We start from the raw sequence: 15,985 nt of genomic DNA, 5'->3' as shown, positions 1-15,985 counted from the left end.
GTGGGATGAAGCGGCCCGGACCAACCTTACACGTACGCTTACGTGAGACCGGTTCCACCGACTAACATGCACTAGTTGCATAAGGTGGCTGGCGGGTGTCTGTCTCTCCCACTTCAGTTGGAGCGGATTCGATGAAAAGGGTCCTTATGAAGGGTAAATAGAAGTTGACAAATCACGTTGTGGCTTTCACGTAGGTAAGAAAACGTTCTTGCTAGAACCCTATTGCAGCCACGTGAAACTTGCAACAACAATTAGAGGACGTCTAACTTGTTTTTGCAGCAAGTGTTTTGTGATGTGATATGGCCAAAGTTGTGGTGAATGATGAATGATATATATGTGATGTATCAGATGTTCATGCTATTGTAATAGGAATCACAACTTGCATGTCGATGAGTATGACAACCGGCAGGAGCCATAGGAGTTGTCTTTATTTTTTGTATGACCTGCGTGTCATTGAGAAATGCCATGTAAATTACTTTACTTTATTGCTAAACGTGTTAGCCTTAGTAGTAGAAGTAATAGTTGGCGAGCAACTTCATGGAGACACGATGATGGAGATCTCATGATGATGGAGATCATGGTGTCATGATGGTGACAAGATGATCATGGAGCCCCAAGATGGAGATCAAAGGAGCTATGTGATATTGGCCATATCATGTCACTATTATTATTTGATTGCATGTGATGTTTATCATGTTTTTGCATCTTGTTTACTTAGAACGACGGTAGTAAATAAGATGATCCCTCATAATAATTTCAAGAAAGTGTTCCCCCTAACTGTGCACCGTTGCGACAGTTTGTTGTGTCGAAGCACCACGTGATGATCGGGTGTGATAGATTCCAACGTTCACATACAACGGGTGTAAGACAGATTTACACATGCAAACACTTAGGTTGACTTGACGAGCCTAGCATGTACAGACATGGCCTCGGAACACAGAAGACCGAAAGGTCGAGCATGAGTCGTATAGAAGATACGATCAACATGAAGATGTTCACCGATGTTGACTAGTCCGTCTCACGTGATGATCGGACACGGCCTAGTTAACTCGGATCATGTTATACTTAGATGACTGGAGGGATGTCTATCTGAGTGGGAGTTCATTGAATAATTTTAAATAGATGAACTTAATTATTATGAACTTAGTCTAAAATATTTACAATATGTCTCGTAGATCAAATGGCCAACGTTGTCCTCAACTTCAACGCGTTCCTAGAGAAAACCAAGCTGAAAGACGATGGCAGCAACTATACGGACTTGGTTCGGAACCTGAGGATCATCCTCATAGATGCCAAGAAAGATTATGTCCTACAAGCACCACTAGGTGACGCACCTGTTCTCCCTGCAGAACAAGACGTTATGAACGCTTGGCAGACACATACCGATGATTACTCCCTCGTTCAGTGCGGCATGCTTTACAGCTTAGAAGCGGGGCTCCAAAAGCGTTTTGAGAGACACGGAGCATATGAGATGTTCGAAGAGCTGAAAATGGTTTTTCAAGCTCATGCCCGGGTCGAGAGATATGAAGTCTCCGACAAGTTCTTCAGCTGTAAGATGGAGGAAAACAGTTCTGTCAGTGAGCACATACTCACTATGTCTGGGTTACATAACCGCTTGACTCAGCTGGGAGTTAATCTCCCGGATGACGCGGTCATTGACAGAATCCTTCAGTCGCTTCCACCGAGCTACAAGAGCTTTGTGATGAACTTCAATATGCAGGGGATGGAAAAGACCATTCCTGAAGTATTTGCAATGCTGAAATCAGCAGAGGTAGAAATCAAAAAGGAACATCAAGTATTGATGGTGAATAAAACCACTAAGTTCAAGAAAGGCAAGGGTAAGAAGAACTTCAAGAAGGACAGCAAGGGAGTTGCCGCGCCCGGCAAGCAAGCTGCCGGGAAGAAGCCAAAGAATGGACCCAAGCCCGAGACTGAGTGCTTTTATTGCAAGGAAAGTGGTCATTGGAAGCGGAACTGCCCCAAATACTTAGCGGACAAGAAGGCCGGCAAAACGAAAGGTATATGTGATATACATGTAATTGATGTGTACCTTACCAGTACTCGTAGTAGCTCCTGGGTATTTGATACCGGTGCAGTTGCTCACATTTGTAACTCAAAGTAGGAGCTGCGGAATAAGCGGAGACTGGCGAAGGACGAGGTGACGATGCGCGTCGGGAATGGTTCCAAGGTCGATGTGATCTCCGTCGGCATGCTACCTCTACATTTACCTACGGGATTAGTTTTGAACCTCAATAATTGTTATTTAGTGCCAAGTTTGAGCATGAACATTGTATCAGGATCTCGTTTAATACGAGATGGCTACTCATTTAAATCCGAGAATAATGGTTGTTCTATTTATATGAGAGATATGTTTTATGGTCATGCTCCAATGGTGAATGGTTTATTCTTAATGAATCTCGAGCGTAATGCTACACATATTCATAGTGTGAATACCAAAAGATGTAAGGTTGATAATGATAGTCCCACATACTTGTGGCACTACCGCCTTGGTCACATAGGTGTCAAACGCATGAAGAAGCTCCATGCAGATGGACTTTTAGAGTCTCTTGATTATGAATCATTTGACACGTGTGAACCATGCCTCATGGGTAAAATGACCAAGACTCCGTTCTCAGGAACAATGGAGCGAGCAACCAACTTATTGGAAATCATACATACTGATGTGTGCGGTCCAATGAGTGTTGAGGCTCGCGGTGGCTATCGTTATGTTCTCACCCTCACTGATGACTTGAGTAGATATGGGTATGTCTACTTAATGAAACACAAGTCTGAGACCTTTGAAAGGTTCAAGGAATTTCAGAGTGAGGTTGAGAATAAACATGACAGGAAAATCAAGTTCCTGCAATCAGATCGTGGAGGAGAATACTTGAGTCACGAATTTGGCACACACTTAAGAAAATGTGGAATAGTTTCACAACTCATGCCGCCTGGAACACCTCAGCGTAATGGTGTGTCCGAACGTCGTAATTGCACTCTATTAGATATGGTGCGATCTATGATGTCTCTTACCGATTTACCGCTATCATTTTGGGGCTATGCTTTAGAGACTGCCGCATTCACTTTAAATAGGGCTCCGTCGAAATCCGTTGAGACGACACCGTATGAATTATGGTTTGGGAAGAAACCTAAGCTATTGTTTCTAAAAGTTTGGGGATGCGATGCTTATGTCAAGAAACTTCAACCTGAAAAGCTCGAACCCAAGTCGGAAAAATGCGTCTTCATAGGATACCCTAAAGAAACTATTGGGTATACCTTCTACCTCAGATCCGAAGGCAAGATCTTTGTTGCCAAGAATGGATCCTTTCTAGAGAAGGAGTTTCTCTTGAAAGAAGTAAGTGGGAGGAAAGTAGAACTTGATGAAGTATTACCTCTTGAACCGGAAAGTGGCGCAACTCAAGAAAATGTTCCTATGGTGCCTGCACCAATTAGAGAGGAAGTTAATGATGATGATCAAGATACTTCTGATCAAGCTCCTACTGAAATTCGAAGGTCCACAAGGACATGTTCTGCACCAGAATGGTACGGCAACCCTGTCTTGGAAATCATGTTGTTATAAAACGGTGAACCTTCGAACTATGAAGAAGCGATGGCGGGCCCGGATTCCGACAAATGGCTGGAAGCCATGAAATCCGAGATAGGATCCATGTATGAAAACGAAGTATGGACTTTGATTGACTTGCCCGTTGAGCGGCGAGCCATAGAAAATAAATGGATCTTTAAGAAGAAGACAGACGCGGATGGTAATGTGACCATCTATAAAGCTCAGCTTGTCGCTAAGGGTTATCGACAAGTTCAAGGGGTTCACTATGATGAGACTTTCTCACCGGTAGCGAAGCTGAAGTCCGTCTGAATCATGTTAGCAATTGCCGCATTCTATGATTATGAGATATGGCAAATGGACGTCAAAACGGCATTCCTTAATGGTTTCCTTAAGGAAGAATTGTATATGATGCAGCCGGAAGGTTTTGTCGATCCTAAGAATGCTGACAAGGTGTGCAAGCTCCAACGCTCGATTTATGGGCTGGTGCAAGCATCTCGGAGTTGGAACATTCGCTTTGATGAGATGATCAAAGCGTTTGGGTTTATGCAGACTTATGGAGAAGCCTGCGTTTACAAGAAAGTGAGTGGGAGCTCCGTAGCATTTCTCATATTATATGTAGATGACATACTTTTGATGGGAAATGATATAGAGCTTTTGGACAGCATTAAGGCCTACTTGAATAAGAGTTTTTCAATGAAGGACCTTGGAGAAGCTGCTTATATATTAGGCATCAAGATCTATAGAGATAGATCAAGACGCCTCATAGGTCTTTCACAAAGCACATACCTTGATAAGATATTGAAGAAGTTCAATATGGATCAGTCTAAGAAGGGGTTCTTGCCTGTGTTGCAAGGTGTGAAATTGAGCTCAGCTCAATGTCCGACCACGGCAGAAGATATAGAAGAGATGAGTGTCATCCCCTATGCCTCAGCCATAGGTTCTATTATGTATGCCATGCTGTGTACCAGACCTGATGTAAACCTTGCCGTAAGTTTGGTAGGTAGGTACCAAAGTAATCCCGGCAAGGAACACTGGACAACGGTCAAGAATATCCTGAAGTACCTGAAAAGGACTAAGGAAATGTTTCTCATTTATGGAGGTGACGAAGAGCTCGTCGTAAAGGGTTACGTCGACGCTAACTTCGACACAGATCTGGATGACTCTAAGTCAAAACCGGATACGTGTATATTTTGAATGGTGGGGCAGTAAGCTGGTGCAGTTGCAAGCAGAGCGTCGTGGCGGAATCTACATGTGAAGCGGAGTACATGGCAGCCTCGGAGGCAGCGCATGAAGCAATATGGGTGAAGGAGTTCATCACCGACCTAGGAGTCATACCCAATGCGTCGGGGCCGATCAAACTCTTCTGTGACAACATTGGAGCTATTGCACTTGCCAAGGAGCCCAGGTTTCACAAGAAGACCAGGCACATCAAGCGTCGCTTCAACTCCATTCGTGAAAATGTTCAAGATGGAGACATAGATATTTGTAAAGTACATACGGACCTGAATGTAGCAGATCCGTTGACTAAACCTCTCCCTAGAGCAAAACATGATCAACACCAGAATTCCATGGGTGTTCGATTCATCACAATGTAACTAGATTACTGACTCTAGTGCAAGTGGGAGACTGCTGGAAATATGCCCTAGAGGCAATAATAAAAGGATTATTATTATATTTCCTTGTTCATGATAATTGTCTTTTATTCATGCTATAATTGTGTTATCCGGAAATCGTAATACATGTGTGAATACATAGACACCAACATGTCCCTAGTAAGCCTCTAGTTGACTAGCTCGTTGATTAACAGATAGTCATGGTTTCCTGACTATGGACATTGGATGTCATTGATAACGAGATCACATCATTAGGAGAATGATGTGATGGACAAGACCCAATCCTAAACATAGCACAAGATCGTATAGTTCGTTTGCTAGAGTTTTTCCAATGTCAAGTATCTTTTCCTTAGACCATGAGATCGTGTAACTCCCGGATACCGTAGGAGTGCTTTGGGTGTACCAAACGTCACAACGTAACTGGGTGACTATAAAGGTATACTACGGGTATCTCCGAAAGTGTCTATTGGGTTGACACGGATCAAGACTGGGATTTGTCACTCCGTATGACGGAGAGGTATCTCTGGGCCCACTCGGTAATGCATCATCACAACGAGCTCAAAGTGACCAAGTGTCTGGTCATGGGATCATGCATTACGGTACGAGTAAAGTGACTTGCCGGCAACGAGATTGAACGAGGTATTGGGATACCGACGATCGAATCTCGGGCAAGTAACGTACCGATTGACAAAGGGAATTGTATACGGGGTTGCTTGAATCCTCGACATCGTGGTTCATCCGATGAGATCATCGAGGAGCATGTGGGAGCCAACATGGGTATCCAGATCCGCTGTTGGTTATTGACCGGAGAGCCATCTCGGTCATGTCTACATGTCTCCCGAACCCGTAGGGTCTACACACTTAAGGTTCGGTAACGCTAGGGTTGTAGAGATATGAATATGCAGTAACCCGAAAGTTGTTCGGAGTCCCGGATGAGATCCTGGACGTCACGAGGAGTTCCGGAATGGTCTGCAGGTGAAGAATTATATATAGGAAGTGCAGTTTCGGCCATCGGGAGAGTTTCGGGGGTCACCGGTATTGTACCGGGACCACCGAAAGGGTCCCGGGGGTCCACCGGGTGGGGCCACCAATCCTGGAGGGCCCCATGGGCTAAGTGGGGAGGGGAACCAGCCCATATTGGGCTGGTGCGCCCCCCTTGGCCCACCCCATGCGCCTAGGGTTGGGAACCCTAGGGTGGGGGGGCGCCCCACCTGGCTTGGGCGGCACTCCACCCCTTGGCCGCCACCCCCCTAGGAGATCCCATCTCCTAGGGCCGGCGCACCCCCTAGGGGGCCTATATAAAGGGGGGGAAGGGAGGGGCATCAACACCCTTGAGTCTTGGCGCCTCCCTCTCCCCTGCTACACCTCTCCCTCTCGTAGTAGAACGGCAAAGCCCTGTTGCGGTGACCCCTGCATCCACTACCATGCCGTCGTGCTGCTGGATCTTCATCAACCTCTCCTTCCCCCTTGCTGGATCAAGAAGGAGGAGATGTCATGCTGACCGTACGTGTGTTGAACGCGGAGGTGTCGTCCGTTCGGCGCTAGGATCTCCGGTGATTTGGATCACGTCGAGTACGACTTCCTCATCCCCGTTCTTTGAACGCTTCCGCGCATGATCTACAAAGGTATGTAGATGCAATCCGATCACTCGTTGCTAGATGAACTCATAGATGGATCTTGGTGAAACCGTAGGAAAAGTTTTGTTTTCTACAACGTTCCCCAACAAATCCTACTATCTATAAAGCAAGGTTAGTTGCGAAAGGATTTTCGCAAGTTGAGGGAGTTGATTATGATGAGAGTTTCTCACCAGTAGCTATGCAAAAATCTGTGTGGATTATGATGGCTATTGCTACATATTTTGATTACGAAATTTGGCAGACAGATGTCAAAACTGCTTTCCTAAATGGATATCTGAAAGAGGATGTATATACGATACAACCAGAAGGTTTTGTCAATCCTAAAGATGCTATAAAGTTGTGCAAGTTTCAAAGGTCTATCTATGGTTTGAAGCAAGCATCAAGGAGCTGGAATTAACATTTTGATGAAGTTGTAAAAGAGTTTGGCTTCATTAGAAATGATAAGGAAGCTTGTGTATACAAAAAGTTTAGTGGGAGCTCTATAGCATTTCTAATTTGGATGACATATTGTTGATTGGAATTGATACAAAGTTTCTTAGCACGATAAAAGACTATTTAAAGAGTGTGTTTTCAATGAAAGATTTAGATGAAGCTGCATATATATTGGGCATAAAGATCTATATATATATATATATATATATATATATATATATATATATATATCAAGACGTATAATTGCACTAAGCCAGAGCACGTAATTGACAAGGTTTTAAAGAGGTTTAAAATAGAATGCAAAGAAAGAATTTCTCCCAATGTCACATGGCACAACACTCAACAAGAATCAATGTCCCAAGGCAGTTGATGAGCGAGTGCAGATGAGTGGAGTCCCATATGCCTCTACAATTGGATCCATCATGTATGCTATGATATGTACTAGACCAGATGTTTCTTATGCGCTAAGTGTTAGTAGTAGGTACCAAAGTGATCCCGACACTGGGCTGTCGTTAAAAATATTCTTAAGTACCTCAAAAGAACAAAGGACATGCTCCTTGTTTATGGAGGAGATGAAGAACTCGTTATAAATGGTTACACCGATGCTAGCTTCATGGCTGATATAGATGACTATAAATCTCAATCGGGATATGTTTTCACCCTTAATGGTGGTGTGGTTTGGAAAAAGTTCCAACCAGAACATTGTTGCGGATTCTATGACAAAAGCAGAGTATATTGCAGCTTCAGAAGTTTTGAAGGAGGCGGTCTGGATCAAGAAGTTTCTCCAAGAAGTTGGTGCGGTCCCAAGTGCGATGAACCAAATGGCGCTCTATTGTGATGATAGTGGTCCCGTTGCTCAAGCAAAGGAACTAAGATCCCACATGAAGACAAGACACATCAAACGCAAGTAACACTGTAAATGTGATCGTCTCCAACGTATCTATAATTTTTTATTGTCCCATGCTATTATATTATTTGTTTTGGATGTTTTATATGCATTAATATGCTATTTTATATTATTTTTGGGACTAACCTATTAACCTAGAGTCCAGTGCTATTTTCTGATTTCCCTTGTTTCTGAGTTTTACAGAAAAGGAATATCAAACAGAGTCCAAACGGAATAAAAATTTAGTGATGATTTTTCTTGGACCAGAAGACATCCACAGAGCTTCGAGAGGGGGCTAGAAGAGTCCCGAGGGACCCAAAAGCCCTCATGCCGCGCCCTAGGGGGGCACGCCTCCCTGGCTTGTGGGCCCCTCAGGATTCCTCTGACCCTAATTCTTTCGCTATAAATTCCCAAATATTCCCAAACCAACAAAAGCGTCCACCAAAATACTTTTCCGCTGCCGCAAGCCTCTGTTCCCGTGAGATCCCATCTTGGGGCCTTTTTCGGCATCCTGCCGGAGGGGGATTCGATCACGGAGGGCATCTACATCAACTCTATTGCCCTTCAGATGAAGCATGAGTAGTTTACCACAGACCTACGGGTCAACAGCTAGTAGCTAGATGGCTTCTTCTCTCTCTATGATCTTCAATACCATGTTCTCCTCGATGTTCTTGGAGTTCTATCCGATGTAATATTCTTTTGCGGTGTGTTTATTGAGATCCGATGAACTGTGGATTTATGATCAGATTGTCTATGAATATTATTTGAGTCTTTTTTAAACTCTTTTATACATGATTAAATATCTTTGTATTTCTCTTCGAATTATCTGTTTGGTTTAGCCAACTAGATTGGTTCTTCTTGCAATGGGAGAGGTGCTTAGTTTTTGGTTCAATCTTGCGGTGTCCTCACCCAGTGACAAAGTAGGGGTAGCGAGACACGCATTGTATTGTTGCCATCAAGGGTAAAAGATGGTTTTTTATCATATTGCTTGAGTTTATCCGTCTACATCATGTCACCTTACTTAAGGTGTTACTCCGTTCCTATGAACTTAATACTCTAGATGCATGCTGGATAGCGGTCGATGTGTGGAGTAATAGTAGTAGATGTAGAATCATTTCGTTCTACTTGACACGGGCGTGATGCATATATTCATAATCATTGCCTTGGATATCGTCATAACTTTGCGCTTTTGTACCAATTGTTCGACAGTAATTTGTTTACCCATCGTATGCTTTCTTTCAAGAGAGAAGCCTCTAGTGAAACCTATGGCCCCCGGGTCTATTTTACATCATATATTTTCAGATCTATAAACCAAAAAACTCAAAAATACCTTGCTACAATTTATTTGTTTTTACTTTGCTTTACATTTTAGTAATCTTTTATATGTATATCTATCAGATCTCATCCTTGCGAGTGACCTGAAGGGATTGACAACCGCTTTATCGCGTTGGGTGCAACTGTTTGATTGTTTGTGTATGTGCATAGATTGGAGACTTGCGTGTACCTCCTACTGGATTGATACCTTGTGAAAGTGCATTATATCGACTAGAGGGGGGTGAATAGGCGATTTTTATGAAATTCTTCACTGAGGAATTTGCTGGTGAGGAAATTCCTTAGCGAAGAACTACTAGCAGCGGAATAAGTACTCAAAAGTAAACATAACAGAATACAAGCATAGTCATCATGATGAAATGAAGACAGGCACAGAGTACAGAAAGCGTAAGCACAGGATAACACAGGATGAAGACAAACAGACTAAAGAAATTGAGAAAGTCTTCAGTCAAAGTCTTCAAACACAGATATGAACAAGTACACAACTCAATTATGAGGAAATGAAAGAGTTGAGGAAATGGAACCAGTAAGCTTGGTGAAGACAATGATTTGGTACACCAGTTCCAACTGCTGTCTCAGTTGTACGTCTGGTTAGAGCGGCTGAGTATTTAAACTCGAGGACACACAGTCCCGGACACCCAGTCCTGAACACGCAGCTCAGGACACCCAGTCCTCACCGTATTCTCCTTGAACTAAGGTCACACAGACCTCGTCCAACCACTCGTGGTAAGTCTTCAGGTGACTTCCAAACCTTCACAAACTTGGTCACTCAGCGATCCACAATTCCTCTTGGATGCTCTAGACCATGACGCCTAACCGTCTGGAAGAAGCACAGTCTTCAAAGGTAACAAGCGTCGGATCCACGCAGGATCAATCTCTTCGGTGATGCTCAATCACTTGGGGTTTGTAGGTGTTTGGGTTTTGGGTTTTTCGGTTTTTCCTCACTTGATGATTTTCGCTCAAAGTCCTCGGAGGATGGGTTGCTCTCAAATGACAAGTGTCAGTTTCTCTCGGAGCAGCCAACCAACTAGTGGTTGTAGAGGGCGGCTATTTATAGCCTAGGGAGCAGCCCGACATGATAAGACATAAATGCCCTTCAATGATATGACCGTTAGGTGGATAGATATTTTGAGACAGCTGGTGCATAGCACAACAATGGTTGGAATTTTGAGTAGCAAAATCCTCAGGGCTATCATGTTCCTCACTGTGTAGGCAATCCGCATTGGCGAATTCCTAACTCCTCAGTCAGGACAAATTCCTCAGAGACCAGGGGAACTTGTCTCTGTTACTGAAGAAATTGACTGAACTGTATGAGATTTCCAATGGCTTCACTCGAAGGGATTGGTAGGTGTAGGATTTTGAGTTGAGCATCACATGGAAATTTTTCCTTAGTATTTCCTCGACCCCCTTTAACAGTACGGTGTTTCCTATGACTCAAGAAAGAGAAAATGAAACTACAAAAACAAAAGTCTTCACGCTTCATGTTCCTCGAATGAATACCAAGTCTTCACGGTCACACCAATTTCTTCACTTTCAAAGTCTTCAGAAGGTCTGCAGAGATCCAAAGTCTTCAGTCGAAGAACTTCATTTTTAGGGGTCGACTTTCTCTGTAAATATCAAACTCCTCATAGACTTATAAACCTGTGTACACTCACAAACGCATTAGTCTCTTAACCTATAAGTCTTCAATACACCAAAATCACTAAGGGGCACTAGATGCACTTAAAATCTCCCCCTTTTTGGTGATTGATGACAATATAGGTTAAGTTTTCAATGGGGATAAACATATGAAGTGTAACTACTGATATTGAGGAATTTGATTGCAAGATATACAAGAACTCCCCCTGAAGATGTGCATAGTGAGGAATTTGCTCTTGAAGCAATGCACACTTGAAGAGTTGAATCATGGAGATCTCCCCCTATATCTTGTAATTCATACACGCATTTGACATATAACAGTGAAGAATTTGAAATGCATGATGAAATATGGTGACTGATGTAATTCAGCATGCGTGCAATAATATTAATGAGGAATAAGCATGTAGAAAAACGTACAAGAGTATTAGAGCACCATCGGGTTTAAGTTTACAACTTGATCCAATAAAGTCTCAGAAGAACGAGAGTTGTAACTTAACAAAAAAATGCCCATATAGAAAGACCCGCTTGAAGACTAACTCAAAATTCTCCCCCCCCCCTTTGTCATCAAATGACCAAAAGGATCGAATATGAGGACTAACGCCCCTGAAGAATATCAAGTTGATGAAGGAGCACCAGCGTTGTTGGGGTCATTTGTTGTAGTAGGGCCTGCCGCAGTTTCGTCCAAGTCTTCATTTTCATCGGTGTCGCGCGATGAAGAATATGAGCTGGCCACCAAAGAAGGAACCTTGACCTTCTTGAATTTCTTCGGTGGAGGTGCAAACCAGTCAAAATCTTCTTTGAGACCCATTTTCTTCAGATCTTCTTCACCATACAGATGTGACAGGATTGCCCAGGTGCGACCGAAGACTTGATGGAGGTAGTAATGGTTTTTCTTCACTGCATCGTGTGTCGCAGTCATGTTGTGAAGAAGTGAACCAAACTGACGCTTAACTCATTTGTGATTTTGATCCACCTTCTGGTGAAGACTAAGCAGAAGTTCACGGTCAGTCATCACGCGCGGAGCAGTGGCTTGAGGAGTAGACTTGGGTGCATTGGCAGAGTCATGTGTGGCAAAGTCATCATTGGTGGAATAAGATGCAGCTTTGCGAAACTGACCATCCAATGGACGAATGCCTTCATCTATTACAGCTGGTGCCTTGCCCTTTCCATTAACTGAGGAATATGTCTGCTTGAGGACTTCAATTGGGGGCAAGTAGTTGAGGTGATTCTGGAAATCAGCTTTGTAGTTGAGTGAAGACCTTGTCCTGAGGAATCTCATAATCCAAGGTGCATAAGGCTTCAGCTCAAACGGAGACAGTGCAACATTTGCCATAGTCCTCATGAAGAAATCGTGATAATTGACAGGAATGCCATGAACGATGTTGAATACTAGATTCTTCATGATGCCAACAATTTCCTCATCAGATGAGTCGTGGCCTTTGATAGGAATGATTGTCCTCGTAAAAATATGATAGACAGTTCTGGGCACGTACATCAATTCCTTCACGAGGAATTTGGTTCTTGGTGCTTGACCTGGCTTCAAAGGTTTCATCAGCACCTGCATGTAATGATGTGTGAGCTCAGGTTCACTGTAGATGCAGCGAGCTTCTTCAAGGGGAGGACTGAGTGGTAGAGCACGAAGCAATTCAGAGGCTGGTGCAGTGTAGTGAGTGTTTTCAGACATCCAGTCCAGCACCCATGAATTCACATCTTCAGCATCTCCGGTGATGTGCAGCGTTGCATAGAATTGAAGAATCAGTTCTTCATTCCAATCGCACATGTCAGAGCAAATGTTTAGCAGTCCAGCGTCGTGAAGAACACTGAGGACTGGTGCGAAGCACGGCAGAGATTCCATATCCACGTGAGGAATATGCTCATGGTAGAAGATTTTCTCCTTGTTAAACAGCACTGAGGAATAGAAATTGGCTTAACTAGCAGTCCAGAAACGCCTCTTCCTAATGCGAGCAGAGTTATATGGGTTGTAATCTTTGAAGAATATGTGCTCGCCGAAGAAATTATCAGCCTTGAACTTTTGCTTGCGTGAGAATGGATCCTTTGGCTTCGGCAGAGGAGTGTCAGTGAGTTGCATCACGACCTCAGGAATCTCAATCGCAGGTTTTTCAGGCTGAGGAATTTCTGGTTCCTCCTCAATGGCAGTCTGTGTCGTTGGTTGTTCAGCAGCAGCAGTTTCTTCAGCGCTAGTGGCTGGAATTTCCTCATGGACAGATGCAGTGGGATGAGTTTCTTCAGAGCCCATTTGAACAGTTGGTGCAGGCGACTGAGGTATTTGCTGCAGCGGTGTGAAAATTGGAGAGTTTGGATGTTGACTGTCCCAGAATTCATCACTGATTATGGGTGTGGAGCAGCCAATGTCCACATCTTCATCTTCCATTTCTTCAACGCCAGCCTCTTCAGATGTGAACTAAGGCATGGGTGAGGAGATGACAGGTGTTGAAGGGATCGCATCCACTTCAATTTCTTCATCCAACGGCTCAGACGAAGCAGCAGAAGGAGTTTCTTCATCAAAAGGAACAAGGTCCTTTGATGGCCTGGTTGAGATGGGAATAGCATCAATGGGATTTGCAAATGAACTTGTCATAGGCTTCATTTTCTTCGGAGCTGAAGAATCTGAAGCAGCTGATGCTTTCGTTTTCTTCACTGCAGCACGCTCTGCAGCCTTGGTCTTCTTCACATCTGATGCAGATGGAAGGATTGGAGTTGAAGTTGGTGTAGGAGCAGCTGAGGAATCTGGTTGATTTTCTTCAGGCACAACTGATGCAGTTGCCCTGAGTTCTTCATTTTCTTCAGGCGCACCACTAGTGGGTGCCCTGGCAATTTCTTCAGCGGCTGGAATGCAGTCATCAGCCCTGGAACTCACATTTTCTTTAGCAGCCTGATTGTCATCAGCGGTGCTGGCATTTTCTTCAGTAGGCTGAGCGGATGCTTCAGCCTGGGGAATTTCCTGTTGCGTTGGGGTTGCAACATTGGAAGTGAAGTTATCCGCAAGTTTCACAAAGCGAACCTTGGTTCCAAGCCAATCAGCGCGATATACGTCAAAGTCATCACTGAGTTTCTTGATCTCAGTCTGAATAGTGACAAGTTCTTCAGTTGTCATAGAGACAACGTTTTTCTTCAGATAGCGCTCTTTCTTGTACTGCGCTTTCTTGGTCTGCCCGGGCTTCTCAAAATTCCACTTTTCTTCTTGAATGAAGTGGGTCAGCATGTGACTTTGGCCAGGAGTCAGCTTGAAGTCAAACATGGGAGTGTTGGGGTCCTTGTGCCAAACATCAATGTAGTCAAGAATCAACTTGGGATCCAAAAGCAGTGGCACCCCTGTTCCTTTGGCTCTAGCGGCCCTGACTTGCCTATCTCTGATGATTTCTGCAAGTTCATCATCATCAGCTTTGTCTTCATCAGACGGCACTTGGAACGCGACTTGCTTCTTTTGAGGACTTGGTCGAGGACCTCGTCCAGCAGTGGCCTTTGTCTTGAGCAGTGAGGGGCCAGCTGAGGAACTTGGTGCAGCTGAGGAACTAGCTGAGACACCTGAGGCAATGGAGATGCCTGCAGTCCTTTGGCACGAGGCGAGATGCACAGGTGCTGAGGATTTAGTCGGAACAGCTGAGGGCTTTGGCGGGGGAGCTGAGGACTTTGGAGGAGCAGGAGCAGCATGAGGAATTGATCGTGAGGGCTTTGAGGATTCTGGCCGTGAGGGCATTGCTGAAGAACTTGGCCTTGAGTACATTGTTGGTGAAGCACTTGGCTTGCACGCAGGCTTCTTTGACATAGCCTTCTTTGGCTTGACAACAAGAGCCTCAGCAGAGGCTTCATTGAATTTCCCCACTGCTTCTTTGGCTTGCTTAGCCAACTTGGCTTGGCGCTTGGCCCATTCATCAGGATAGTCCTCACCACACTTGAGGCTGGTGGGATCAGCGATTTGGCCAGGTGCCAATGGAGCTCTTGGGCATGGAGGATTGAGTGTGAATTTCTTCATATACTTTGGAGTTACATACTTGTACTCCCTCCACTCTCTTGCACATCTCCTTTCTATTTTCTGAATGCGCACCTTGCGCTCATTCTTGGTTTCCTCAGTAGGTGTGCAGTACCCAGCATATATTTCATCAGGGATCTCAAATGCTGTATTGACCTCAGGCCTCTTTCCTCCCTTCTATGGCTTCTTAGCGTCAGCCATTTTCTTCAGTTGAGGAATTTGGACAATTGAATTCTCTGAAGAAGTATGCAACTTTTCTTTGAGGAACGCTGCGAATGAGTTAAGTTGATGAGAACCTAGCGATTCAGCAGCTGACATGTGTACATGTGAACAGAGTATAGTTGCGAGGAATTTGGAGAGGTCATATGCGTTCTCAGAGGGTTTTTCAAAAAGAACAACTTTGAGGAATTTGACCAGATGAGTCTTGAAGAATTTCACTAAGCGTTCTTTGTCTTAGGTTCCAGAGTTGTATAGATCGAAGATCCACACAATTGAGGAATCTTGAAGAAAAATGATGCTTAGAGAAACGAATCAAGAATAGATGACTTGTGAGGTGTTTAGTGTGTGAAGCTATGAAGAAAAACACCTTTGAAGATTTTGAAGATAATCACTCGAATCAACAAGGGCAGTAAAAGTAACTTTTAATTACCCTGGATGAAGAACATGACGAACTGGAGTGAGGAGATGTGAAGTTCGTCTGTGCAGATCTTCCACGCCCTAACTTGGCGGAGGAAGACGGCTACGGCGGCGACGGAGTGAAGATTTCCACGGTCGGCGCGAGTACGTCGGCGACGAGGTCGAGGCAGTGAAGCTCTTCCTCACCGGCGGCGATGAATTAGCGGCGGCGTTAGGGTTTGAGAAGCTCGAGCTGGATAGAGAGGTCGAGCGGAGTAA

Source organism: Triticum aestivum, chromosome 4A, assembly GCF_018294505.1.
Source record: "Triticum aestivum cultivar Chinese Spring chromosome 4A, IWGSC CS RefSeq v2.1, whole genome shotgun sequence".
In the NCBI taxonomy this organism is placed as follows: Eukaryota; Viridiplantae; Streptophyta; class Magnoliopsida; order Poales; family Poaceae; genus Triticum; species Triticum aestivum.
This window is presented reverse-complemented; position numbering follows the sequence as displayed.